General features: G+C 46.8%; 1 protein-coding gene across 6 annotated transcripts in view; it reads left to right on the top strand.

Annotated features, from left to right (window-relative positions):
• The window catches only part of NUP93 (nucleoporin 93), a 69763-nt gene that overhangs the window by 10829 nt on the left and 33648 nt on the right, over positions 1 to 25286 (top strand). The window contains exon 1 of one of the 6 annotated variants that reach the window (XM_052685276.1): positions 23180 to 23392. The exons of 3 other annotated variants lie outside the window; for them this stretch is intronic. The gene's annotated coding sequence lies outside the window, so the exon portion shown is untranslated. 2 more of the 6 variants (XM_052685277.1, XM_052685275.1) reach the window with 2 other exon arrangements.

Raw genomic sequence — 25286 nt, 5'->3', positions numbered from 1 at the left:
GAATGTTACGTTGTTACTGACTGAAGTTCCCTTGAAGCTCTTAGAGCATGATAATGCTCTTTGGACTTCCTGCCATGCTCTCCCACGTCATGGTAATTGCATCTGTGCTAACAGCAGCGAAAGAACTTGCTGGTTTCCCTGACAGTCTGCTTGAGCTTCTCCATCATTTTTGCTGAAAGTATTTACTTACTGACTGTTCCTTCTCATATTGCCGTCTATTCTAGCAGACTGTATGTGGGCAGCATAGAGAGATTTGCTGGAATATCAGCACTGCAGAGGGAGAATGCCAGGAAATACCTTGCTGCTTCTCGAGAGAGTCAGATACAGCATAAACATCAGGGAGGAGTGTACTGGGGCATGATGTTGTGAGGCATCCAGAAGGCATTAAGAGAATCTAGGAATTCACCTTAATAGATGCCTCAGATTGGATTAATAGAAAAGAGACTTTCTGTACAGAGCCTCTTTTAAACCTGTACTCCATAGTGCTGACTAAAAAGAAATGCACCAAATTGCAGCTCAATTAATTATCTGAATTATTTATCAGTTGTAAAATGTAAATTGCTTGTACATAAAGGGGTTGTGAGTCCAGGAAATGTCTCCCACTAGAGCAGTAGGCCAGGAAGATTATGGAGGAGATTCTGTGTGTGCCACTGAATTAGTGGGATTTGTATTTTTCCTTTCTCCTTTCAAAGACTGTTTTTAAACCATATGCAAAACAGCAGACGTTTCTCATAGCAAATCCATTTCATTGCCTCCAGTTTATTAAGACCCAGATTTTTGAAATTCTAATTGTTGGTAAGCTCTCGTTTGACAAAATCTCTTCTTAGTTGAAAATGCCAGTTAAGTGATTCTTGGTGGTCCTTAACAGAGCGCAGGTTGATGCACGTCTCTCCTTTTTTTTTGTTTCTGTTCATGTAAGTGAGGCTGATGCGAGCTGATCTCTGTGAAGATAAGGTGTGTGTGCATCAATGTGATGCTGATGTTCTCAGTTGTGTAGAGGTGAACTGTGATGTCCTCTTGCAGTGAGAGCTGTTGTAGCAAACCTCTGGCCCTGGGAATGGCAGCAAGAGGAGGAATCATTACAAGTGCATGGAAAGGCTGCACAGTTGCAATGCATACGAAGTGGCTTGTGCATTTATTTAATCTATGAATGTCAGAGTTTGAGTGCTGCTCTCGTAAATGTGCTGAGGGTATGTGGTGGGGTTAGCTGCAGCATCAGGACCTGATACATATCTACTAAGGCTTTTTGGCAGATTCCAGTCTGTGTGCTCTGTATGTAGCGGTGGTTTGGTGGTAGATTGGTCTTCTCGTATGTGTTTTAAAGCCTCATAAGCCCAAAGTCAATTTTAAGAAATGATATTGCCCTATTAAGGCTTGGTCAAGCTCTCTGCATCTCCTTGAAATGGATCCCAGAAACAGACGCAGCTCCCCTCGCTTGTGCTGTTTTACCTGCTTAGGAAGCTCAAGGGAAATGTTGGCCTTCAGTGAGGCTGTTCCCCTCTGTACAGCAGCTTCACCTGGAGCTTCTGAGCTAGACACAACTGAAATTAACGATTGCATACCAGGGTTCCTTTCTGTTTTCTGGGCATGGGCGTTTATTGTCTGAATAGCTCTTTAGAGCTCCAAGTACAGAAAGAAGAGCTTTTCTCTAAATGAAGGCAGGAGGTTAAACTCCAAATCCTTCCAGGCGGCCTCTGAGGCAGACGGAAATTATCTGGGATTTCTTTGCATTTTGCAGTCTGCTGTAAGCAGGCTTTGTACCAAGAGCAGCTGTGACTCCTTGTTCTGATGTTGTTCCTGAGGTAGGCCATGGTCCTGAGATGCCCACCTCAGCTCTGCGTGTTCTGGCTGTGTGTGCCTTTGGAAAGTCCTGAGCTCTGACATCGGGTGCTGAAAGGCTGTGTTATCCAACCTCCCAGCCTGGGCTGCTATATTTTATATTGTCATTTGTGATACGTTCTATGGTATCCACTAGAATCATACCAAAGCCTGTGGTAATCTACCAGAGTGTAGCTGAAATCGGAGATTAGAAATGGAAATGCTGACACAACCTTAGAGGGGCAGCCTCAAGTGCTGTTCACCCTCCGTTGTTTGCATTAGCTTAGCCTGAAAATGCATTTTTCCTTTTACAGATTTTGTCCTTTCCAATTTGCCAAACATTGATTTCTGCCCCCCAAGTCCTTCAGTTCTAATGGAGCTTGAAATTAAGGTGGCTTTATTTTTCTGTTGCTTCCTTGTTCATGCTAATCAATGATGCCAGCACAGCTGTGGGGGCCTTTTAACCATTGTAGAGCCAGGACACTGAGCACGAGTGGATAATCTTCTACCTTGTTTGTCTTAGGATCAGTTGTTAGCTGCTGGTTTTTTTTTGTGTGCGTTGTTGTAGCTCTAATGAAGAATTTATCTGTGGTCATAGTTGTGGATTCTCAGAAGCTTTAGAAATCTTATGCTCCCAAAGCAGTTCTCCATGCAGATTCTTGGAAGTCACTTTTTTTTTCCTTCCCACTAGAAGTGCATGCTGGGATCAAGGCCTTTGGGTATTTCTTGTCGGTCTCATCCAGAATTGGACCTTAATGATTTACATGCCTAAATGCAAACATGAATATAAATATCCTGGTAATTAAATGTGTCCAGAGACAGTTTAAACGCAACTGAAGAAAGCAGTGGTGTGGAATGAATGAGTGTTTTGACGTGCAGCAAATGGAGCACTGTGCCAAGGGACCTGGATCTAAGAAATATAAATCACCGCAAAGAAGGGAGAAATGTGGAACCCATCAGTGAGATGAGGGATCTTCTGCGCCGTGCGGCTGCGTTACGTGGAGCTGTGCAGGAGCACTGCCTGCCCGCGGGTCTGCAGGGCGCTGAGATGCGCAGAGCCTTTTGCAGCAGGCAGTCTTTGTGGGGCTGCTGAGGGCTGGGAGGCTCATCTGCCACCTCCTGGACCCCAGGGCTGCTCCAGGTGGGCAGGATGGCCCTGATCCTCCCAGCACTGTCCTGGAGTGCTCCGGCAGGTGCTGAGGTGTGTCCAGTCGATGGCGTCAAAGAGTGCAGGTGCAGGGTTCTCTGGTTTGCAGCTGGCTGGTAAAATGACAGACAAACAGCTCCTCTACCACTGAAAGGTGAGTAAATAATGTTGTATAAAAGGAGGAGGGAGGAAAAGCCCCAAACATTGGTATGTGTTTAGGATTTTTGGTTTTGTGGGAGGTTTTTTTTGCACGTTATTTTTTCCTCTATGTGCTTAGTTTACATCTAAGCAGCAATTTTCTCTGCTTCTCATCACTGGTTTAATAACACAAATCAGTATTGCAGTTTTAAATCACCCTGGCCTTATTAACCTTAAAGCTTGTGTGAGGAAGACCACAGCACAGTTGAGGTAGGATACTTTATGGCATCTCTCTCCAGTATTCCATTAGTTATCCAAATCGCCCTCACTCGGTAGGTGTGATATTGAACTGTTTGCATTTTGTTGTTTGCCAACTGGAGCCTTTATGTAGGGATCTTCCAGTTCAGTGTGATTCTGATTGTGAATCCTAGGGGTTAGGAATGGGGAAAGATGTGGCCTGCCCCTTCTTCTCCTGTATTGGGTAAGAAGAGAGTGAGAGAGCACGAGAGGCGAATTTCCAAATGTTATACTAACACAAGGTCATGAGCTGGAGGAACTGAGGCCACTTGTTCTAGTAGCTATGTTTATTGGTCCATTTAAATTCTGCTCCATTCTAGCACATCTTATATTTCCTGTCTGCTTACTCAGATACATTCTTTGCATGTATCAAATAAGTACGGCTGTTGACTTCTAATAAACACCTTTGAAGTATCCGTCGTAAACATCTTGAAATGGAGACTGGATTTTGAGTCACAACACTTGGCTTCATCCCCCACCCCTTGTTTTTTCCTTCTTATATTGATATTCATCAAAGAGCAGAGCCATGCAGTAAAATTGTTCCATTCCCTAGTTGAATGCAAAGCTGTACTTCTGTGGCAGGGCAAATATACCTGTTGCTGCAGAGGCACTTTGGAGACCACAGCTCTCAGCTCCAGCTTCTCATGTGCTGAGCTGTGGGCACCTCTGCTCCTCAGTCCTGCAGGATCCTTGCAGATGGAACCTGATAGTCTGAGTGGGAGTTTCCCAAGAAACCCTCGTGGAGCAGTGTTACTATTACCTGTTGTACTATGGGATCAGTAATGGTTTGTAGCAGGCTGTAGGTTCATTGTTGCACCTTACCAGGGGGACTGAGCTTCTGGCAATGTAGCTCTTCATGTCATTTTGTGAACACTGAGCTCTTGTACTGATGCTCGCCTAGACAGCATGTGCAAAGTGACTATTGGAATGTTCTTGTGGCACTGGAAATATTTCAGAGTCTCTGTAGTGGTACAAACAGTAGTGAAGACACAATGCTGAGAGATGGATTCCTTCAGCCTGTCCATCTGTCTCCATTTATCGTGTGATAGAGCAGTGACGGAGGCTAAAGGCTTTTGCAAAGCACCACTCCATTTTCTGCTGTAAAGTATTGATATTCCCATCAATTTTGAAATCCACACGTAGACTTTACAGGAGAGGATTCCCAGTACCTTAGTTATGGCTCTGAAATGAATTCCAGCACAGCACTGCAGGTCAGCTTGTAGAGCAACTGGTTATAAGCAGAAGCATGCCTGATTCGGCTTTGTTATCTTTAAGAAAAAAAGTGAAGATGAGCAACAAGCTGACAGAGCTTTGTCTCAGCACTGGGACTTCGTGCAACTTTCAGTCCTGGTTCAGCTGTAATTGCAGAGGTTTTGTTTTTTTGCAGAGGTCTGGGTTAGAAAAATGCAGATTTGCCTTTAAGCCAGGTGTGGCTCTTTCCTTCTGGAAAGGTAAAGGGATTTTCTTTAACTGCAGTCAAAATTCAAAAGAATTCTCGTCTTCAGCAAACTTCTCTGATCTGGGTGGTGGTTTGGAGCTGGCCTATACAAAAGGAGGTGTTGGTTTTTTTTTTCCCTCCTGAACTGCATGGTTGGTTTGATATCTTTTGTTTCCTTAGCATTACCTTAAATACTTTTCTCAACCGATTCCTTGTAGTGCTCAGAGCTGAAGAAAGCCAAGAAAAGTTTGTAGTGCGAGCAGGCCACAGCTGCTCCTGAGGGCACAAACAGCTGAAAACCGTGGACACTTCATCCAGCAGACCTGTTCATCAAACTGTTACTGCTTTCTAGGTATCAACCTGCTGATGAGTGTAAGCTTCCACATGCAAAACAGCAACCTGAAAATTGTGCAGCTTGCAGATGAGGTGAAGCTAGAAGGAGTTCTTGTTCTTACCAAGACATGCTCCTGAAGGAAAGTTGTGGCCTGTAGAGTTGGAAGTGGGGACACATCTGTTCACTCGTTTAGATTTTTGGCACTTCTGTTCTCCCTGCCTCCTTTCTGTTTTCTTCCCTATCTTTATTTCTCACCTCGTTCTCATTTCTTTCTCAGTCCATTTGTATTTTTCCCTTTTGCTTTCCTATTTGGGATCCGTTTGTTGCCTCCTGCTCACTCCTTGCTCACTTCTGTGTTTTGACAATATTTTGGTTGCAGGAGAGTTATTTGCTGCCGCTGCGCTGAATTGTTAAGATCTCGTTTAAACAAAAAGCAGTTGTGAAATGTCTGTCGTGTTGGTTTTCTGCGCACAGGGAAACGACCGAAGGAGGCTTAGGGAGGTGAGCTGGAAACTGTCTTCACCATCCCATTATTTAAATCTTAGTAAGTATGCTAGGTGCTCCTGTCAGGAAGGATCTGTGTGCTGCATTTTGATCCTCAGCTAACAGATTTTCTTTTTAACTTAATTGGAACAGCATACCTAACTGTCGCTTGGTACAAATGGCTGGAGAAGCTGGGAAGGACTTACTTTCACAATAACTTAATGGAGATTAAATTAGCATGTTGCCAGCTTTTTTGACAGCAGGGCAGGTCTCTGGGCGTCCCTTTAAAGCACCAATTAACACTTGATGTGAGGTCTCAATTGCTTCTGTGTGCTCGTGAACAGCACAAGGTAGGCCAGAGGAGCAGCACTGGCTGATGTTCGTGAGATTATCTGGTTACTTTACCAGCTTCTCTGTTGTCGAAGTGTTAGATCTTGGTTGGATCCCAGAAGCACCGAGGTATTCTTTCCACAGTTTTATTATTTAGCACAGTCCTAAATATCGTCAATATCCATATACATACTGAGTCAGTTTTTTAATCCCATTACGTTTTTGGCCTTGCTGTCTTCCTGTGGCACTAAGTTCCACGATTCAATTACGGATTGTGTTAAAATTTATTTCCTCTTGCTGGTTTTGAGCTTGGCATCGCTTAACTTTCAGCTGACATCCCTTCCTCGTTGTTCAGAGTTGGAGCTCTGGATCCACCCTTTCTAGAGTCTGTATTTCAGATTTCTGATACAGCTTCTCTTACACGGTCCCTTTCTAATGTCATCCACCCCCAAATTGTGCCAGTCACATCGAATGGCAGGGTGCACGTGCTGGTTCCTCAGGTCTGTTCTACCATTTCTTTTGATACTGGCTGTCCAGCTTGCCCAAGCTGCGATCTTGTTTGGCTTCCCAGTCATCAAACTGAGCATAGCCACACTTGTTGACAGAGGCTGAAGCTGCACTGTGTGAGGGGTTTGCTTCTGATCGCAGGTAAGTGGGAATGTGCAGGTGAGGACAGCACTGGTGTCGTGACAAATCCTCTGTGTCTGCAAGTCGGCAGGATTCTTCAGGCCAAATTCTGATGTGTGAGAAAAGGAACTTGAGAAGTGGGGGAGGGAATGGGGAAGAAGCATTAAAGACAGATGAGTGGGAGCCTGTGTGTTTACCCGCAGATCCTTTCAGCGGTAATTGATTTTGCCTGCTATGGTTACCATATAGTATCTATGATGAAACATTGATTCTTTCTATCCTCCGCTGCCCTGAGGCTGGTAACAGAAAATGGTGTGTTTAAATCAGTTTCCTGTCAGTTAAGCAGATACAAATACATAAAGGCCTTAATGAACCTGAAATTAGCACTCGTGCAGTAGTCACGAGACCTGCCACCGTCCTGTCTGAAAGGGAGCATCCCCATCCCGAGCTCCTAGGGAGAGCTTTTGCACTTTTGGGCTCTGTGCTCCTTTTCATAGACCTTGCCCTGCTGGCTTTCTCGGTTCTTGTCTAGCTTGATTTAATTTTTCCAAGGTTCACGATGGCTTATCCTGAAAATCTGCATTTCATCTCTAATGGTAAGAGGCTGGATTGCTCAACAGATACTGCGAATCAATATCACTTCTCTCATTTCTGTTTTGCAGTTTGATCTGAGGTTAATACTTGTCCTATTTGCCGGTAGGATGAAGTACGCAGTGATAAGTTAATGTGCTGTGCTAAATGTTTTGCTGCTTGTCTGTGGTTTTGTACCCCTGGAAGATTCCTTCTTTGCTACCTTTCCTAATATCCTCTTGCTTTTTTGTTCTGAGGAAAGGCTTTGTGTCTGCATGGGAGCTTTTGTTTTTAATGAACTTAGAGTTTAGTGAATTATGGATATAAGTCCTCAGTAAGAATGCTGCCTGTGGCTTGCTGCTGCTGGAGCTGGGGAAGCTGGGAAGGAGTTACCCTTGGTTCTTGTCTGCCATCTCTGGCTAAGTCCCATAGCTGACAGAAGTGGCCTTTTGCAGAGCATCACTGGGAAGAAAAGGGTCCTGCTTTCAGTCAGACGTGATCTCTGCCATAAATATCAACAGCTTCACTTTGTGTAGGAATAACAGCCTTTTGCAGCAGAGTGCTGTAACAGATCTCTTTCCAGCAGTAAAACTGGCATCAGGGGATTGAAACTGCAGTCTGCCTTAAAGGGCAGGGTTTAGTGGTTTGTCTCAATAGATTCATCTTCTCCTGGTTATGTTGTTATATCACTGCTCGCAACCTTTCTTTCTCAAACTCTTCCGCATTCCTTGCCTCTTGAGAAATGCCTCTAACAGTTTCTTTCTGAGATGAAGTCCTAATTTCCAGTCAATATATATTTTATGTATTGGCAGTGCATCCTGGCAACGAGTGCTGCTTGAAACCACATATTCTGAGAGGAAGGTGGGAAGCAGAATTTAGAGGTTCAGTAGGAGTGTGACGTGTGTTGGAAATATTCTAGCGGATCCAGAGGAGGTTCATCTTGCAGCCTGGTGGTGTTTCGAAACCATGGATCTCATGCAGGCCTCCTCTTGCCTTTAGCACCAGGAAGCAGTGTACCTCACTGCTGGGATATGCAAATGGTGATGGCATCCTCACTGAGCTTTTTGTCTCTCCGTGTCTGTTACATTCACATACTGTGCAGACTGTGTTCTTTGCTTGTTCCAGGGCTACATGTATCTTGGTTGGCAGGCTTCTGGGAACAGCATTTTTCTGATTCTTTCTATGAACCTTGCCTTGGAAGCTTGGAAATTAGATGCTGAAACAGAAGAATAACCACCTTTTATAATGGGAGTGAGTGTTCCTGGCACTCTTGTATTCTGACTTTAAACAAGCTGAACAGGCAGAGGACTGTATGTGGCAGGAGGGTTGTAATCTGGTTGCATGTGCTGCTGAAGAGCGTTGATGGCCAAGCAGGCTGTGCTTTCATGTCGCTGAGGCCCTGTCACCAGTGTCAAAGGTAATTGATTGCTTGATTCCATCTTTTATTCCGACTGAAGTTCCCAAAGTGATAAATTGAAAACCATCCTGGCAAGGTTCGTGTACCTATCTGCCTTATAGAAAATGTATGCAGTAGACGGTGAAATTGAATCGCTGTCACGTGTGACTAAAGAAAAGGGCTTTTTGTTTCTTTCACGATATATTTTTCAGCAAGTGTTGCAGTTTGTTTTTATAAGCTGGTTATGTAGTTATTGCACTGCCTTGAGAAGCTGAGTTCTGCTAAACGTGTGAATTCATGGAGCCTTTTGTCCTTGAGCAGACAAGGTAAGCTCCTCCGAGTTTACGATCAACTCCCAAGCTTATTTATCTATTCCACTCCTATTTTTCTGTCTCAGAACAACCCTTTACAACATTTATAGCACCAGGTCTTTGGCCTTGCTGTGAAGTATTGAATAGTTAAACTCAGCTTACAGTTTCTAGAGCAGTCAGATGGTACCATATGAGCATCGGTATTGGCAGCCTCTTCTGCTGAGACCTCCGTGTGGTCGCACAGTGATGTGGCTTCGTGCAGCGCTGGTGGCACTACAAGCTCACTTGTTGAAGCAGCACTGATCTAAGTAATAAATACAATGATGATAATACCGAGTACTGATTGATTTAGCTCTTGTCAATGGGGATGGCTGCACAGTCTAAATCTTGTTTACTCAAACTGACAGTTTTGCAGCCAGTTGCTTTGGGCTACTATTCTTGTTTTCTAGGTCTGTTGTCAGTAGAAATAATTCAAGTGCAACACTACCCTTCAAAACATCTGCACAAAAGCAGTGCTTTTTGATGTACATCTGGTTTGGAGCACGACTGCACTGGCAGGCCGGGATACAGATGCATGGAGAAATGAAGGTTGAAATGCGAGTGCATTCTGTAAATCGGTGTTGCATGTGGGAGGTACAGGACTGGCACATCCAGCAGAGCTGCGGTTCAGTGGCTTGAACTGCAGCCGTGGACAGGCAGGGCATTAACTATGCATGTCTGCGTAGCTTCTACCTCCATTTACAGCAACTTATTGAATGTTATATTTGGAAAGCAGGGCGGTGGGCAGGGCAGCACACACTGTGACTACTTAAAGAAAAGATGTTGCCTTAAATCTCAAACCGTAACTTATAGTAATGGCTGTCCCTGCTTTTTCTATGTCAAGCTGGAATAATTGAGAGATTCTGTTGCATATGGAAAATCAAAACGCTTTTGTCATGATGTTTTGACTTCTTTATTTGTATTCAGATCTAAGCAACTGCTGTGCTCTCCATGCTTTGGAATCATCCAATGACAAAAGGGTATTGTACATTATTTTACAGCAGACATTAATTGGAGCCCAAATGTTTAACTTCTGAAGCCGGATGTTCTAAAATAGCAATAAAAATGAAGAGTGATCTTGGAGGTACATTTTTGTTTGGGGAATTTAGAACAAGGCTGTCGTGAGGAGCCACAGATGCAGGTTTTCAGCACTTCAGATTTATCCATTTACACTTTGAAAGCAGGGTGTTCAAAACAAACACAACTGCTGTTAGATGTGCTCTGGACAAGCAGGAAATAGGGGAAGCTCTTTGGGCAGAGAAACGAAGGGAATAAGACTTACCAACTTTGAAAGTGAGAAATACATTCCAAGAGTATTTTGGAGCAGGAATGTCATTTTAAATATCTGTGGTGCCTTATCGCACTGATTCAAATATTGAATGGCATCTGACCCTTGAATTTCTGGATTCTTGTCTGCCTGGCCCCCCTCAGCAGGTATATTTACTTAAAACAGCCTTCTGCAGCAGCTGTTTTCAGCACGGGGACTCAGGAAAGCTAGATCTGCTTCTTTTGTTGTTGCTAATTTCATGCTTGACGTTGAATTAAAAAATGCCTTCCTGTGCGTCCGTTTCCTCACCTGGGAAGTAAGGAGTCTGCATTTGCCATTGGCTCTTATGAGGTTGGCAGAGTCTGTAACAGAAACTTGTACAGATGTTTTCCTTTTTACTGTTTACAGACCTCTGTGCTGGTTGTGTTCCTGCTCACTACTGAGCAGCATTTAACTGGATGCTGCTTTCCTTCTGACACCAGACCACAGGAAGGGTGAGGGTATTCAGCAGCAGTTTTCAAGCTCAGCACTGCTTAAGAAGCAGAGCTCTTGGTGCTCCTGTGCTCCAGTGACTGTCAGCACAGCTCCTTTCCCCACCTGAAGCAAGGAATTGAAGCCATGCTACAGCAGCCACGCTGAACCCCCTCGTTCTATTTCAGCGACATTTGCAGGGGCTGTCACCAGTCTGAGCTGGACATCTTCCTGCTTCTCCAAGTGGAAATTGTGCTAAGGCTGCCATTCATTCTCTGAGCTGAAACTGCAGCAGTGCAAAACCCTTCAATTAAACTGGCAGTTGATGAGAGTCATAGACTGGGAGACTCGAGTCAATATAGCCATTGCCTGCTACCCAGTAACAATCACTGTGTGCAGCAGTATTTTATAGAATCCTCTCACTTGAGATGGGTTATTTAGGTTGCACGAGTTGAGCAGCAGGACCTGATGCTGAGCTGGGATCGCGCACTCTTGGGCCCTCTGTGCGTCCCTGGTCTTTGGTGGCTGGGCTGGCTGCATCGGCTCCTCGTGCAGAGCTCAACCTCAAGGTGCAGAGCATAACCTCCAGGTGCAGGCTTTCTTTCTTGATCCACAGCCTTGCTTTCTTGTTTCTGGCAGGAACCCCAGGGACACAAGATAGTTTGAGCAAATAGATGTAGAGTATCTGTGGGAGGATTTCCGAAACAATCATTCTCTGTTTCCCTCTGTGTTTGCAGGCTCTGGGAAGCAAATGGAGAATTCAGCTGCCTTGTTTACCTAAGCTATTATGCTGCCTTAGCCATGCCGTGATGAAGTTCCATTTCAGTGCTGAGCTGACAAGGCTGTGGAGATAAAAATAATCAATTTAGTTTTTGTCCTCCTGTTCTCATGTATTTCACAGTGGAGGATCAATGGCTGCTACCATTTCTCCCTGAGAAGCAGACTCACCCCAAACCTTTCTTTGGGTGTAGGCAGCTCTCCAGCTCCCCAGAACCCACTGTTCTTTCTGCAGTTCAGAAATAGAGCGGTGGTTCAGCATTACGACCGTGGCTCAGAATAGGAAGCCAGAGCTAACTCAATTTAGAGCATTTGTTCCATTGCAGAGCAATTCTGCCTGATGCTCAGTGCTTTCCAGAGGGTGTTCAAATCTTGTACTCTGCAGAGCTTGCCTTTGGCTTCATATGATCAGGCTGATAAAATATGTTGAGGGAGGGCATACAGGACTGATGCTGTGCAGGCAATTAAAATCTATGAATTGGATTAAGCCCCGAATGTTAGTATGCTTTGATGCGATTCTTTGTTTTGTTTTGATTTAGATGCTTTTTGGAGATAAAGTTGGGAGCAGTTGCTTGGGGCTTAGCTGTTTAAGGCTGCTTTATTTTGCTGCTCATACCTATTGATTTGCTTGATTAATTTTGTTTCTGGCGTTCTGTACTTCTTATTCCTGACTTTTTTACCCTCTTGAGTAAATAAATGAACAAAAAATCTGTACAACCCACAGGATCAATTAGGTCTGGACTTCAAGAAAAACATTTGGTAGCGGTGAAATGTGTGCTTTATTTCTTCTTCAGAAGGCCTTATTTTTTATTTGGAGCTGAGCTTGACAAAGAAGGATGAGGCCAGAAGCAGTTATCAAAGAGTGCATTGTATTTTTACTGTAATACTGGCATATTGATTGTTGACTTATTGGTGGGCTTAATGCACAACCATTTCCTTAGTTAGTGTTTGAACATCCATTAAAATGTTGACTTGGTGCCAGAATGTTGAAATCCTGCATTTTATAATATAATTTGGCTATCCAAAAGTACTAATGTGGTTTGGATTTAAAGAAAAAAAAAAAAAGTAAAAGCAAGTCTTGAGTTTCCTTGTTTGTTTTTGTGCTTGTTAACCTTTACACACTGCAATGGATCTGTGAAGATGGAGGCACTGAGAAGACAGGGGTGGAGGCAGTCAGTCCTGATGTTTTGAGGTTTGTGCCTTTGAAACTTCTCAGTTTTTCTTTTTGAAGATGCCCCGTGTTGCCGAGCTGTTGACAGAGGTGTGGGGATGCGGAGCATTCTCACTGATTCGTTAATCGTAGCATGGCTCGTGCTGGAAGGGACCTCTATGGTCATCAGGTCATCAGGTTCCAACCCCCCTCCAGCAGGCAGGGCTGCCGGCTGCTAGCTGTAGTGCCAGCCCAGGCTGCCCAGGGCCCCATCCAACCTGGCCTTGAACACCTCCAGGGATGGAGAGGCATCCACAGCCTCTCTGGGCAGCTGTTCAGCACCTCACCACCCTGTCAGTGAAAAACTTTCCCCGACATCTAATCTATATCTCCCTTCCTTTAGTTTAAAACCATTCCCCCTTGTCCTCTGTTGCTGTCTACCCACGTAGAAAGGTGTTTTCTCCCATGAAATACTGGAGGGCTGTAATGAGGTCTCCCTACAGCTTTATCTTTTCCAGGCTGAGCAAGCCCAGCTTCTTCAGCCTGTTTTTATAGGAGAAGTGCCCCAGTCCTTAATTTATTGGTTTCAAATTAGCCATTGTTTTGGTTTGTTTTTGTTTTTTTTTTTCCTTCTAGAGAAAAGCTTTCTGTTACAGGTGAGTAGCATTGCCCACAAGAACATCTCTGTTATCTTGCAGTTCTTCTCAGATGTGGGGAATGGCTCTGTGTTCCCTGCAGCACTGTGGGCGGTCTGTGCTCACCCACACTGGGTGCTGGGACGTGCTCCATCCACTTGGTCCCTTTGGCTTGTCTCAGGGCTGTACTACTGATGGGGCAGTTCTCTAACTTGCAGGAAGGGCTGCAGTGATTAGGACTATAGGTATGCAAGGCCTGTTGCTGTTGTACAGGAGCAGTCTTTGTGCAGGGCAGCTCTGTGGACTGCATTGACTTTTCTTGTATTGATTTGATAGGTAGGAATGGAAAACTTCTGATTGTTGAGGTATTTCCATTGCAATCAGCCAGCAGTTGCCCCCATACCCTTCTTTCCTAACTGTTCTCTGAACAAGTCCTGGTGTTCCTTCAGGTGACATCTCAAGCTGCTCTGCTTTCTCAGTCTCCCTTTTACGGAACCACAAACTCCTGTAGAACAAGGATAAGCTTTCACAGAATCACAGAATTGTAGGGGTTGGAAGGGACCTCCAGAGATCATCGAGTCCAACCCCCTGCCAAAGCAGGTTCCCTACAGCAGGTCGCACAGGTCGGCATCCAGGCAGGTCTTGAACATCTCCAGAGAAGGAGACTCCACCACCTCCCTGGGCAGCCTGTTCCAGTGCTCCGTCACCCTCACTGTAAAGAAGTTCTTGCGCACGTTTGTGCGGAACTTCCTATGCTGCAGTTTCCAGCCGTTTCCCCTTGTCCTGTCTCCACTCACCACTGAAAACAGTCTGGCCTCGCCATTCTGCCCCCCACACCTTAGATATTTATAGACCTGGATCAGGTCCCCTCTCAGCCTTCTTTTCTCCAGGCTGAACAGACCCAGCTCACTCAGCCTTTCCTCATAGGAGAGATGCTCCAGGCCCCTCACCATCTTTGTGGCCCTCCGCTGGACTCTTTCCAAGAGATCCTTGTCTTTTTTGTACTGGGGAGCCCAGAACTGGACACAGTGCTCCAGATGAGGTCTTACCAGGGCAGAGTAGAGGGGGAGGATCACCTCCTTTCTTTGCTTGCTGCTTGTCTCTGGCTGTGGGTGGTGAGGACATGCTCTTGGGAAGCACCATTGCTCTGGTTCTGCAAAGTGGTCTTGCTGTCTGTACCAACCTGTATGATGAGCAATAGTTAAACCGAGCTAGAAATATGCTCTGGAAATTAAGGGAGGCTGACACAGCTCTCTGCTCAACCAAATGTGCAGGGTTTGCTTCCCAAGGGGTGAGGAGCCAAGAGTTTGCCCTCTGGCTACTGGCCTGGGTGTTACTTAATCTTTCTTGCTCAGACTTGTAGCCAAGACTCACTGCAGTCCCCTTCCTGTCACTTCAGCTTTCCATTAAATAACAAGATGCTCTGAAGCAGGGTTATTACTTGTTAGATTCTAGCTTTTCAAAGCAAATGAGCATGATATGAGCAAACGAGTAGTTCCCTTTGGGAGCTGGTAGAGGTGCTCCATTGACACGTGTTCCAGTGCGAGTGGTGCTGTTACCCAAGTGAAACTTAAGCTGGTATCTGTGTTCAGCTAGTCTTTCTGCCATGGAAGGCTTTGGATTCTGTTTCTTCCCCCACCCATCTGACCTTGCCCGTTTTCCTCTTTCTGCTAAATGTGGCAGTGCTGTGCAGGGCAGCACCTTACTGCTCAGCTGGCTTTATGAAAGCAACGAAAATGCTGGAAAAATGACTTTGGGATTTTCTTGTGTGTTTCTCACCCGTTTCTGTGGCTTATCTGCGGGATTTTATGGTGGCTCTTCAATAAGTTGTGTTTGGAGACAGAGTGCTGTGGAAACAAGTCTTGTTGCTGTTTTTCCTACTGAATGTGAAGGAAAGAATGTGATAAACTAGTCTGGATTCTCAGCTTGACTTTGCATGACATACAACCCAATTCCAAAGCACTTACGTTCCCTTCCCATTGATTCGCATGGCATGGTCCCTGCTTACCTGATTTAATCAGTATTCAGTATTAAAAGGTAGAAAAGAGAGGACGTTAGTATATAGTGATTTAATTCACACTGTGGCAGCGACTATTTATAGACTTTTAATAATTGCAGTGCCAATTTAAATTGCCCTGTTCCACTTTTTTAGGTACTGGCAATTGCAGGAGATGATGAACTCTCTCTCTCCAGGATGTGAATTAATAGGTGTCCCAGTAGGCCTGCAAGGGGCAGGGGTGGATGGCATTCCTCGAATGCTTAACATCTGAGGAGCACAAACTGGATGGCTAAGAGAAACCGTAGAAAGAACGTGTGGACACAGAGGAAAGGCTCTTGCTGGTAATGGAGGACCCAGGGAACTGGCGTTTTGTGTAGCACTGAGCTTCAGTACCTGGAAGATCTTGTTTGGAGCAAACATTAGTAAATGTTCCTTTTGAAGTGAAATCAAGTATTCTTTTCTCTGCCTCCTAGTGTGTCCTTCCAGCTCTCCTCCTGAGGGGCAGCAATGGGAATAGCGCAGAGCTGTGTCAGGGCTGGGTGAGCTGGGGGCAGGGAAAGGCTGTGCGCAGAGCTCAGGGAGCACTGGGACACCCAGCTCAGACTTTGGGCTTGGGGTCCTGTTTGCAGCACAGTCCAGTGGTGGACTTACCAGTTCCCTTTGAAGATGGATGGGAAATGCTCAAGTTGTGCTTGATGAGCAGGGTTAAAGCTGCTACACTGCTGGCTGTAGCTCCTGAGTGCTGAATGCCTTGCATTTCCTGCTTTGCATTAGGGGGCTTTGTCCTGGAACCCTGTCTGTCTTCTTTGGGCTTCTTCTGCAAGGTCCTTTTGCAGTAAGGGTTCTCATAAGGCACGCCTTGCAGCCTGTGCTGTGGCAAGACCTCTAGTGATGGTCACAGCCTTTTCTGAGCAGTTGGAGGAAAGGAAACATGATATTTAGTGGGTCTGTTTTTCCTGAGTAAGTTTTGTGAGGTTTTACACGAAAATGCATTGACGAACTAATCCGCTTGAAACCTGCAGTGTGATCTTAATGCTTGTTTATAGATACCAGGGGGATATCCAGGTTTGACTGCGTGTGTTCAGCAGCAAATCAATGAGCACACCAAGGTAGCAAGCCTCAACTGAAAGAAATAATTTATCTGTTTTCAGCAGATGGGGCAGCGCAGTTCTCAGGCTTCTGCTCCTGCAGTAACGCTTTGCTCTCTGGGCACATGGCTGTACGTGTGGGGCTCATACAGAAGGGAAGCTCTGTGCTCCTTTCTGCCACGCAGGAGCTGAGGGAAGCTTAACAAGGCTTTTGCTTAAACCAGTTGTCAGTTTTTAAATGCTTTCATTGCAGCTGTGCTGGCCTAGTTCACGTTTGATCCAGTGACTTCCATCTGAAAGTCACTTTGTCCTTTTAATGGTTTTCTGAGTCAGCGTCTGTCCTTCCTGAGAGCCTCCTGATCTGTACTCTTAAAAACCTTGCTCCTTTTTTTTTTCTGTGAAAGACTAATCCCTGTTTTGTATGGCTGTACACATTGTGCTGAATGAAAGCAGTATGTATTCCCCTCGTTCATCCTGAGTCTTTGCTTTCTCTTCCAGAGAGTTTGTTACTCAGTTTTCAGTGGACTTTTATTACCTTCAGTTTTGCAGGGTTTGGGTGGACGTATGGAGAGAAAGTGATGGTAGGGGTATACCAGGGAGTGACTCTTCCCCTGCTGTTGCCCATTTCCGACATAAAAAGGGAAGAAATGTACAAATGGAGGATCATGGGGCCAGGTGAGTGCAGTAGGAATATTAGCACTACCTGCTGTCTCCTAGATGTAAAATTCCAGATTGAACCTCCTTAGCTGAAGATGCGTGTCATGTTTTTTGGAGGGGTTGTAACAGCAGGTTAAGCTGTTCATCCCTTCACCTTCCACTTCTGTTAAACTGTAGAGATGGACCCTGAATTCCTCTGCAGGAAGATGCATCCTCAATGTTCTGTATGCTGAGCTGATAAGACAAGGAGTGTCGGGCAAAGGAATGAATGTGTCCTGCAAGTGATAAGCCTTCCAGACTGCTTGAAGACCTTGCCAAGGCCAGGTTTTCAGTTGTTTTTCAATTCTGTCAATTGTGCATAGAAATGTTACTTGGGAGAAGAGCTGGTGCTAAGCTACCTCTTAATGTGTACAGCTTAATTATTATGGTAATGATGATAATCTTGAAACACGGGTCTGGCCAGCACAGGCTCATTATGGGGGAGCTGAGCTGGGGTCTCCTTTCGCAGTTGTTAGCTGTTCCTCCACCCCTGTGAATGGCATTTCTACTCCCCCAGGAAAGAGAGAAGAGAACAAACAACATGTGACAGCTGTTAGTCGTGTCGTGTACTGCAGGACTGGAAGGCAGTTGGATATTAATGCAATGAGCACTGCAGAAAGGCCTGAATAGAGTCGTCCTGACTTCTAATTAAGCCCACTGAGATGCCAGTACTGATAGCAGTTGTGCTTGCGCTATGAGAAAAGCACAGCTAGTGAGACAAAGCAGGCTGTGCTGCTCTGGTTGGTTTCAGCCCTCATGCACGTGGCTGTTTTGCTGCCCTTGCAGGGCAGTGGTTCCAGTGCTGCTTTCTTCAGAGCTGGCAGCTGTGATTAAAGGAGTACAAATTTAATCCCTTGCTACTGAAAACCTAAAACGCTGTCTTCGCCCTGCCTCTGTGCTGTGTGTGGAGCTGAGTGGCATCCCACCCGAAGCAAACATCCACGCGCACTCTGTGTGTCAGACCACCTGCAAACCCCTCTGTGCTGTCTTTTCCCTCCTGGCACCTTTTGCTGTGATACTGGAACATATCATCGCCACAGTGCGGGGAGAAACAGAGCTCTCTTAGGCCATTCACAATTGATAACATAGCTCTGAAGGAACAAACGTAAAAGCACAGAATTGTTTCTGCTCCCACGTATGAGCGTGGATGTGTGCGTGGTGCCTTCTGGGCTTTGTGTGAGGGAGATTTCAGAGGCATTCTGTGAGGAGCAGAGCACTGATAATTGTGTTCCGGTTTAATCATGGGAGAAGGCTCGTGATTGCTCCGAGCTGGTGCTCTGTAGCTTCCACTGAGTTAATAATTCATCGCTGGGCTGTGTCAAAGGGTGCTCTTAAATCAGCTCTCCCTGTGGGCATCACGGAGGCATTGGTCAGAAGAGGTGAAAGATGGGTTCTGTGATTCCATGGACCTGGCGTTTGACAGTTGTTCACATGGGTTGGGCCTCTGGCCGGTGTTAGGTTAACTCATCCCTGTGGGAGGGTGCAAGAATGTGGGAATTCGGCTTTGGAAGGGAAGGCTGTAGGAAATTCAGTAGCTGGAAAGATGAGCTTAGAAATGAAGGTGTGGATATTGGTGACCATGTGGTTGAATAGGCCGTGGGTATGCAAGGGTTTTTCCTGCTGTGATGCTAAGGTAATGGCTTGCAGTCATCTATGGGAGGCATTGACATTCAGGGCTTGCACAGGAAAAAGAAGTTAGTGTCCTGAATTAAAAGTGAACACATTCCCTGTGTAATTTCAGGCTTGCAGCCTGCACTGATGCTGTGTGAGAGACTTTCCAGGCGGAGCTCCCTGCTCCAGAAGCTGGAGCCATCTCTCCTTTCCCTTGTATATTAGCACTGACATGTTGAAAAGGTTCCTCCAATTCTGCTGCAAAATAGCTGTTTGGCTTCCAGTTGTGGGTTTTTTTTGTTTTGTTTTGTTTTTAAGGTGATTATTCTTTTTAATGCTGAAGAAGGAAACCGGTTTGAATATTCATGGCACATTATAACTTTGGGAATAATCTCTGAGTAGATATTTAACAATAGCTGTACGTAAATGGACACTTGTTGTGCTTTGTTTAAATGCTTCCATCTCAATTAGCACTTGATGGAGAGCATGGGTAATACCCCCAGTTCTTTGTTTAAAGGGCTCTAATTAAAGCTGGCTCCTGCTCTTGCCTCTCAGATAAATGCGGCTGCAAGGTAGCGAGGCGATAGTCACTGCTGAATGGGAGCAGGCCCTCTGTTCCTTGTGAAACTGACACTGCTCTCTGTGGATGGCAGAATGGTGCTGCAGGTTATTGGCAGCCCCTCTGCTGCACCTTCCCTGTGCCAGGGGACTCTGGATTGCTTTGTCTGGGGTATGTTGAGCCCCAGAAAGCTGTGCTGGAACTTGATTTCCTTTGGTCTGCGTATAATGATAAGGCTTCTGTGATAAGGCCTTCACTGTGGTCTGGGGGGGGACCTGGGGACGTTTGCTGTGGGAGGAAGGCTCTCTCTGAGGGCTCTGGGTGTTGCTGGAGGCCGATTGCTTCCCAGTTCTCATTTTGGCCTCTGCTTTGGGTAACTTGCTCTCCCAGTCCATACAAGCTCGCCCTTTGCCGCAAAGCCCAAACTTCCGCACTTGGGCCGGTAGCATTGCAGTGTGTTCAGCCCGGCTGACTTCTTGTGCTGTTTGAATGGCAATACAGCAACTTTGCTGTGAAAGGAGGGCTTTGCCTGGGTTTCCTTCACTCCCAACTACCAAAGTTGGACTCCTCTCTCCTTTCTGCCTCCCTCTGGAGGAGAGGACAAGTACAGATCCAGCAGCACTGCTGCCTCCTGCCCGGGGACCCTCAGTGCCAGCCAGCACCAGCAGCCTCCTGCAGAGAGGGAGGTGTGCTGCAAGGCACCCGCTGGCCCTGCTATGACAGTGCACTATTTGCTGCTACTGCAGCATCAGATGAAGCAGCAAAGAAAAAGACTTTTGGGAAGAAGCTGCTGCTGCTGCTTAACTCGCTGCCAGCAATGCCTCTGTTAGCATTCGCTGGCTAACGCTGGTCAGTGGCAGTGGGCATCACAGCTGCAGGACTTCAGGAAGGAGCAGATGCAAGATCAGACCAAACAGTGCCTCTTGTATTTGTTCTCTCACCCCTGCCTGGGTGAAAAGAAGGAGAAAAGACATTTCGGAGACTGTATGCTGGCTGTTCTAGGGTTTGGATTTTTTTTAATTTCTTTTGGCTTTAAGGAAGGAGTGATAGCATGGATTAAACTCTGACCCTTGTGGGTCCCTTCTAACTCAGGGTATTTTGTTCTGCAGCGATGGTGGAGGACTCTCCTTCACCCAGAGGGGCAGTGGCAGCAAGGAGGGAAGGAGCTCCTTTGCTGGGCACCCACAGGGGCAGTGCTCTGGGCACAGGACACCTGCATGCTGGCAGGGACTGAGGGCTCTGCTTGCCTCTCGGGGCATCTCTTGCTTTGAGTTTTGGTTTTGAGAACAACAAAAATTGCTAAATCCAACATACCTTTTATGGCTGATCTGCTGATGCTGTGAAGAGCTGCTACATAAAACCGCATAGTTAGAGATGTGGGTTGTCCTGGCAATTCCAGTGCAAGCGTCACAACTGAAAGCATTAAAGCAGTTCACACGGCTGATGTGAGATCCTTGCTTCACCTTTGTCTTTGGGATATTACACTTCCTACTCAAAAGTAAAGCCTTTATGGCCCACTACCCCTGAGCAATAGTTTTCTCTCTTCCTCCCAAAATAATATCTGAGTGCAGATGTGATGGACGTGTGCAGGCTGAGCGCTCTGCTGCACTGGTGGCACGCAAATAGGGGCGGTTCCACATCTCAGTCATGCTTACTGCTCCCTATCCGTCATGCTAACTACCTTTTGGGTGAATAATTTCTGTTCTCATTCTCAAAGCTGTTAATTTAAGAAACAGCCAGGTAAGGGAAGGCAGCGTGTGCTGAGCCACATAGGAAAGCTTTCTGTGCAACATTGAGGCCGAAAATGCAAAGTGTAAAACAAAAATGTAAACTGTGCTGATCTGTAATGTGTAGTTTTGCAGCTGGGAGTAGCTCCTGCAGTACGTTACATGGCTGGAAAAAAACTGAGAACCTCTGTTTGTTAAATAGCATCTTTAAAGCAGGTGCTGACAGCTCCAGACCCGTGGTGCTTTGGAAAGCCATGAGCAGGGCTGCAGGCTGTCCTTAGAGCAGGCTGTCTCTCCAGATAATGCCCTTCACCTGTTTGAAAGTTTGGCTAGAGAGCAAGAGCTCTGTGCATCGCTTGCTCTGGTGGCTGTGTCCTATTGGAGCATTTTGCAATGGGAGGTATGTGAGTGGCAAGCTGCCCAAAGCCGGGGCGCTGCGTGGGGCAGAAGGGACAGTGCCAGCATGGATGCTTGCAGTGCTGGAGGAGTGCCTGGCTTGGATGGCTCCTGCACAAACGCCTGTCTTCCCCCAGGATGGACTTCTCTTGTACTCTGGAGCATAGTGGGTAGTAATCAGTGGTTTTCCTTTAAGAACTTTGGTGGGCTTGGACCTGTTCGGGTTTTTTTTTTTTTTTTTCCATTCTGGAGCCTCCTGGTATGAAGATTCAGGTATTCTATCCAGTGTTTATTGGGTCAAAGCAGGGAGCACTGCACTCCTTGCAGCAGTCCTGGGGGCCAGGTCTGCTGCTTCCAAAGCCCCAACATGCTGTGTTGGCGTGTAAGGTGTCTGGTGGTGCCTTGGGGTGGGCAAACCCCATTCACAGAGCACCTCCTAAAAGCCTGCTACTGAGAAGTGGACTTGCTCCCAAACCAGAAAGTGCAGTGTGAATTCAGAGCCTGGCTTTCTTCTGCATGAAATATTCTGCACCATTTTTACTGGTGCTTTGTGTTCAGCCTGTACCCCCGTGATGGTGTTGGAATTAAAACAGAAATGGAAGTAATGAATTGGTTGGGTACTGTGGTGATGTACAGTGTGTGCAGCAGGGCGCTCACCGTGCTTCGTTAGGCACCAACACGGCCATCCCCAGGCAGGACACTGGTGTGTGTGTGTGTGTGTGTGTGTGTTTTCTCAGGGCTGGCACCACAGAGGTTCCGCTCTGAGGGCGCTCAGCCCCTGTTCTGTGCAACCCTTCCTCATGGCAGTGTGTTGTGCGCATTAGCAAATGCATTCCTGATGTCTTTGGTGCTTGTAATTTTTTTCTTTAAGATGGGGGTGGTCCGCTTCTCGATTTTTCTCTGGCTTTCTGCACTGTAATGATGGCACCATCACCTGACTGCTGGAATACACTGGCCTGACTTTAATCATCGGGTGACTGGCTCTTAGCGTGGCTTCATCTCTGCTGTTTTACATCCCCGCTTGTAATTGCACGGTCGCTCGCAGTATTGTTTTTCTATTGGTGACAATGGAAAGCACACGTTAGCATTTTGCATAACCTTATGCTTTTTGTTTGAATGCTTAAAGCGCATGGGAAGAAGTGGTGCTTGGCAAAGGAGCCCTCTTTATTTTTAAGCAGTGCGTTTTTACTCTTGGTGTGTGATGATTTACCATGAGTGTGCTTTCTGTATCATGTTGAAGGAGGCTTGCAGTTGGGCTGAGCACGTATCAGTCAGAGGGCTGCGTGGCAATGCCTGAGGTGTGTGCTCACAGTTGGGTGCCATGGGCAAAGCTACCAAAAAGATCAACGTTTAAGGTAAATAGCACCTACAGCTTTTAACCACTGAATAACCGAATGCAGCAGAACAAAGGGAGTGCAGCTCTCTGCAAGCAGCACCGGCACCAATTAATATGCAGCAGAACGCTCAGCCTCTACAAGTTGCTGGACTGCTGCAGGTCTAAAATGGCAGAAGCTTTCTTACGCCCTACGAAATCAAACCGCCTGTTATCTCAGCCCCTCACGGTATGTGCAAATTCATGCAGCTCAGCAAAGGGAATAGCTTCACACCCGGTGCCACGAGCTGTGGCCGTGCTGCTGCATCACAATGCAGCAAATGCATTCTGCACGTTAACCCAACGTGACAGCCGAAGCGATGATTAACCATGCAATATGTCGGAAGTCATCAAAAATTCACATCAGAGTAATTGCGGTGGCTGGGGGAAAAAATTCGCCTTGTGTCTGCCTCACCCCCTCCCTACTGCTACATGGTACAGCCCGCTAACAATAAAATATCCTTCTGTAACCTATGACTGTTACTCCCAGCAGTTACTGGTTTCAGGCTGGTGCTCCCCAGCGTTTGAATCGAGCACCACTGGAGGAAGCAGAGATGCGCTGCAGCGCCGAGCCGCGGGGAGCAGCCGCGCTCCCATGGCAGCGCAGGACTCCTGGTCTCAGCCCTGACAGGTTTTCTTTTATTTTAAAGATGCGAAAAACTTGAGCGTTAATGCAGAGAGGCAGCAGTGTGAGCGCGGGCAGCCGGCACTGACAGGTTTGTAGCTGCTGGGCGCTGAGATCTGCAGGTAGGAACGGGTGCGTTTCAAAATGTATACAACAAAGGTGAAAAGCTTGCTTGGGTAGGGGCGAGCCTTTTCCTTCAGGTGTCTTTCATTCTGCTTTTCCTTTGTGCTGCCGCTGCTGTTTGAGGTGGGAGGTGGGCGATGGAGAACAGGTGGGTGGCTCGGGGCAGACCCTGCATTCTGTGGGCTGTGCCGTACCCCTGCTGTGAGCTGTGAGCAGCTGCTGGGTGGGGCAGCCCGGCACAGGGCTGTGCTGCAGAGCCCCTCCGACATCGCTGCTCTTTGATAAGGACAAATACAGCCCTGTAACTTTCTGAGTGCCCTTATTCCCGTGGTCTCTTCCCTAGGCTGTGGAACGTCCACGGGAGCGTTTTGGACAGAAATAAGGGTGCTGCTTTGAGATGTGATTTCCTGGGCTTTCATTGTGGCGCAGGGATGTCGGTGCACCGTTTGCTCCTGCAGATGCACTTAGGGCTTATTTAGGAGGCACCCTGAACTTTCTTGAATTTTATTTGGAAGTGAGGATATCAAATATGGGATGAAAATGAAAAATAAGGACAGTCTGCTGGAAAATTTTTCCACTCATCAAAGCCAACAAAGGTACCAGGGTTTGCTTTTTTTTATTTTTATTTTTATTTTTTTTTTCCTACGCTAGCTTCTTGGATGAGACATAGTGTATTATTTTAAGTGAACTGGAGTCTGCAGCCCAGACCCCACCTCTCCTTCAAGTGAATAGGGTGTGATAGGGAAGGGGAAGCCAGGAGAATCCTGGTGGAGGGAACAGCAGGGGGTGAGTGGCGATGGGAGGGTGGGGGTCTGCAGTGCGCAGCCGGGCTGCCTGCTCCCTGGCTCTGCTTGCCTCGTGGGCTCTGCCTGCCCAGCTCTTCCCTGGGGACAGGGCTATGGCGTGGGTCGCTTTTTCATCCCACTGGGGAGCAGCACAGGCCCTACAGCACAGTGCTGGGATGCCCGTGTGCCAATTATGCTCTCCTATTGTTAGCTGTCCCCGAGCTGTTAGAAATGGGATTGCTGCACAGCGTGCCTGCAAGTTGCCTGTTGTAAAAGAGGCTGCTGGTGCTGTAAGGGTCCTGCCAAGGCAGCAGCTCAGCGACACGTTGGTTCCTTGAGCAAAAGGCTGCAATGTGTGGGGAGCTGGAGGGCTGTCCCTGTGTGGGAGGCAGCTCGGTACGCTGCCGTTGGTGCTGGTGCAAATTATTTTCCTTTGTCTGAAGTGAGTGGGAGACGGAGTTCGTCCGAGCTCTGTAAATGAGCGTATGGAACACAAGTCCCAGCAGTGAGCACCTGGCTGCAGGTCTGTGACAGTGGGATTCCTGCTCTCTGTGGGCAGCACCTGGGGCCAGTGCCTCATTCCTCCTGAGCACTGTGGGCGGGCACGGTGTGGTGGGGTGGACCTTTTGTCTGCGGTGCCCCCTCAGCAGTGGGAAGTTGGAAGTGCATGTTTGTAGCACAATGGGGAGATGCTGAGAAAAGGGAAGGTTGCTCAGCATCACAGGTCGAGTGGTGCAGCAGAGGATTGTTCAGAGTGCTCTGCTGTCTGAGCACTAAGGTGTCCCTGAAATAGACTGGGCTGGTTGTAACTGGCATATTCCAGACGTAGCTTTTTCTAGTATTATTTTAATGATGTAAAATCCTTCAGGAGGAAGGGCTGACTTGGGCTTTTTTTTTCTTTTTTTCTTTTTTTCTTTTTTTTTTTTTTTTTTTTTTATCTTCAGAAGGCTTTCCTTTCCCACTTGGGTTTTTCCCAGAGGTCTCAGCCTGCTGCGGACTCGCAGGACAGGCTGGTGCTTCTGCTTGGCTCTGCTTTCCCCAGCGCTGGGAGGCACTCCCTGTGTCTTCAGAGTTCTG

This window comes from Tympanuchus pallidicinctus, unplaced genomic scaffold (genome assembly GCF_026119805.1).
Source record: "Tympanuchus pallidicinctus isolate F22 unplaced genomic scaffold, pur_lepc_1.0 scaffold22, whole genome shotgun sequence".
NCBI classification, from domain to species: domain Eukaryota; kingdom Metazoa; phylum Chordata; class Aves; order Galliformes; family Phasianidae; genus Tympanuchus; species Tympanuchus pallidicinctus.
Note: the sequence above shows the minus strand (reverse complement) of the source record. Positions and strands in the feature narration are given on the sequence as shown.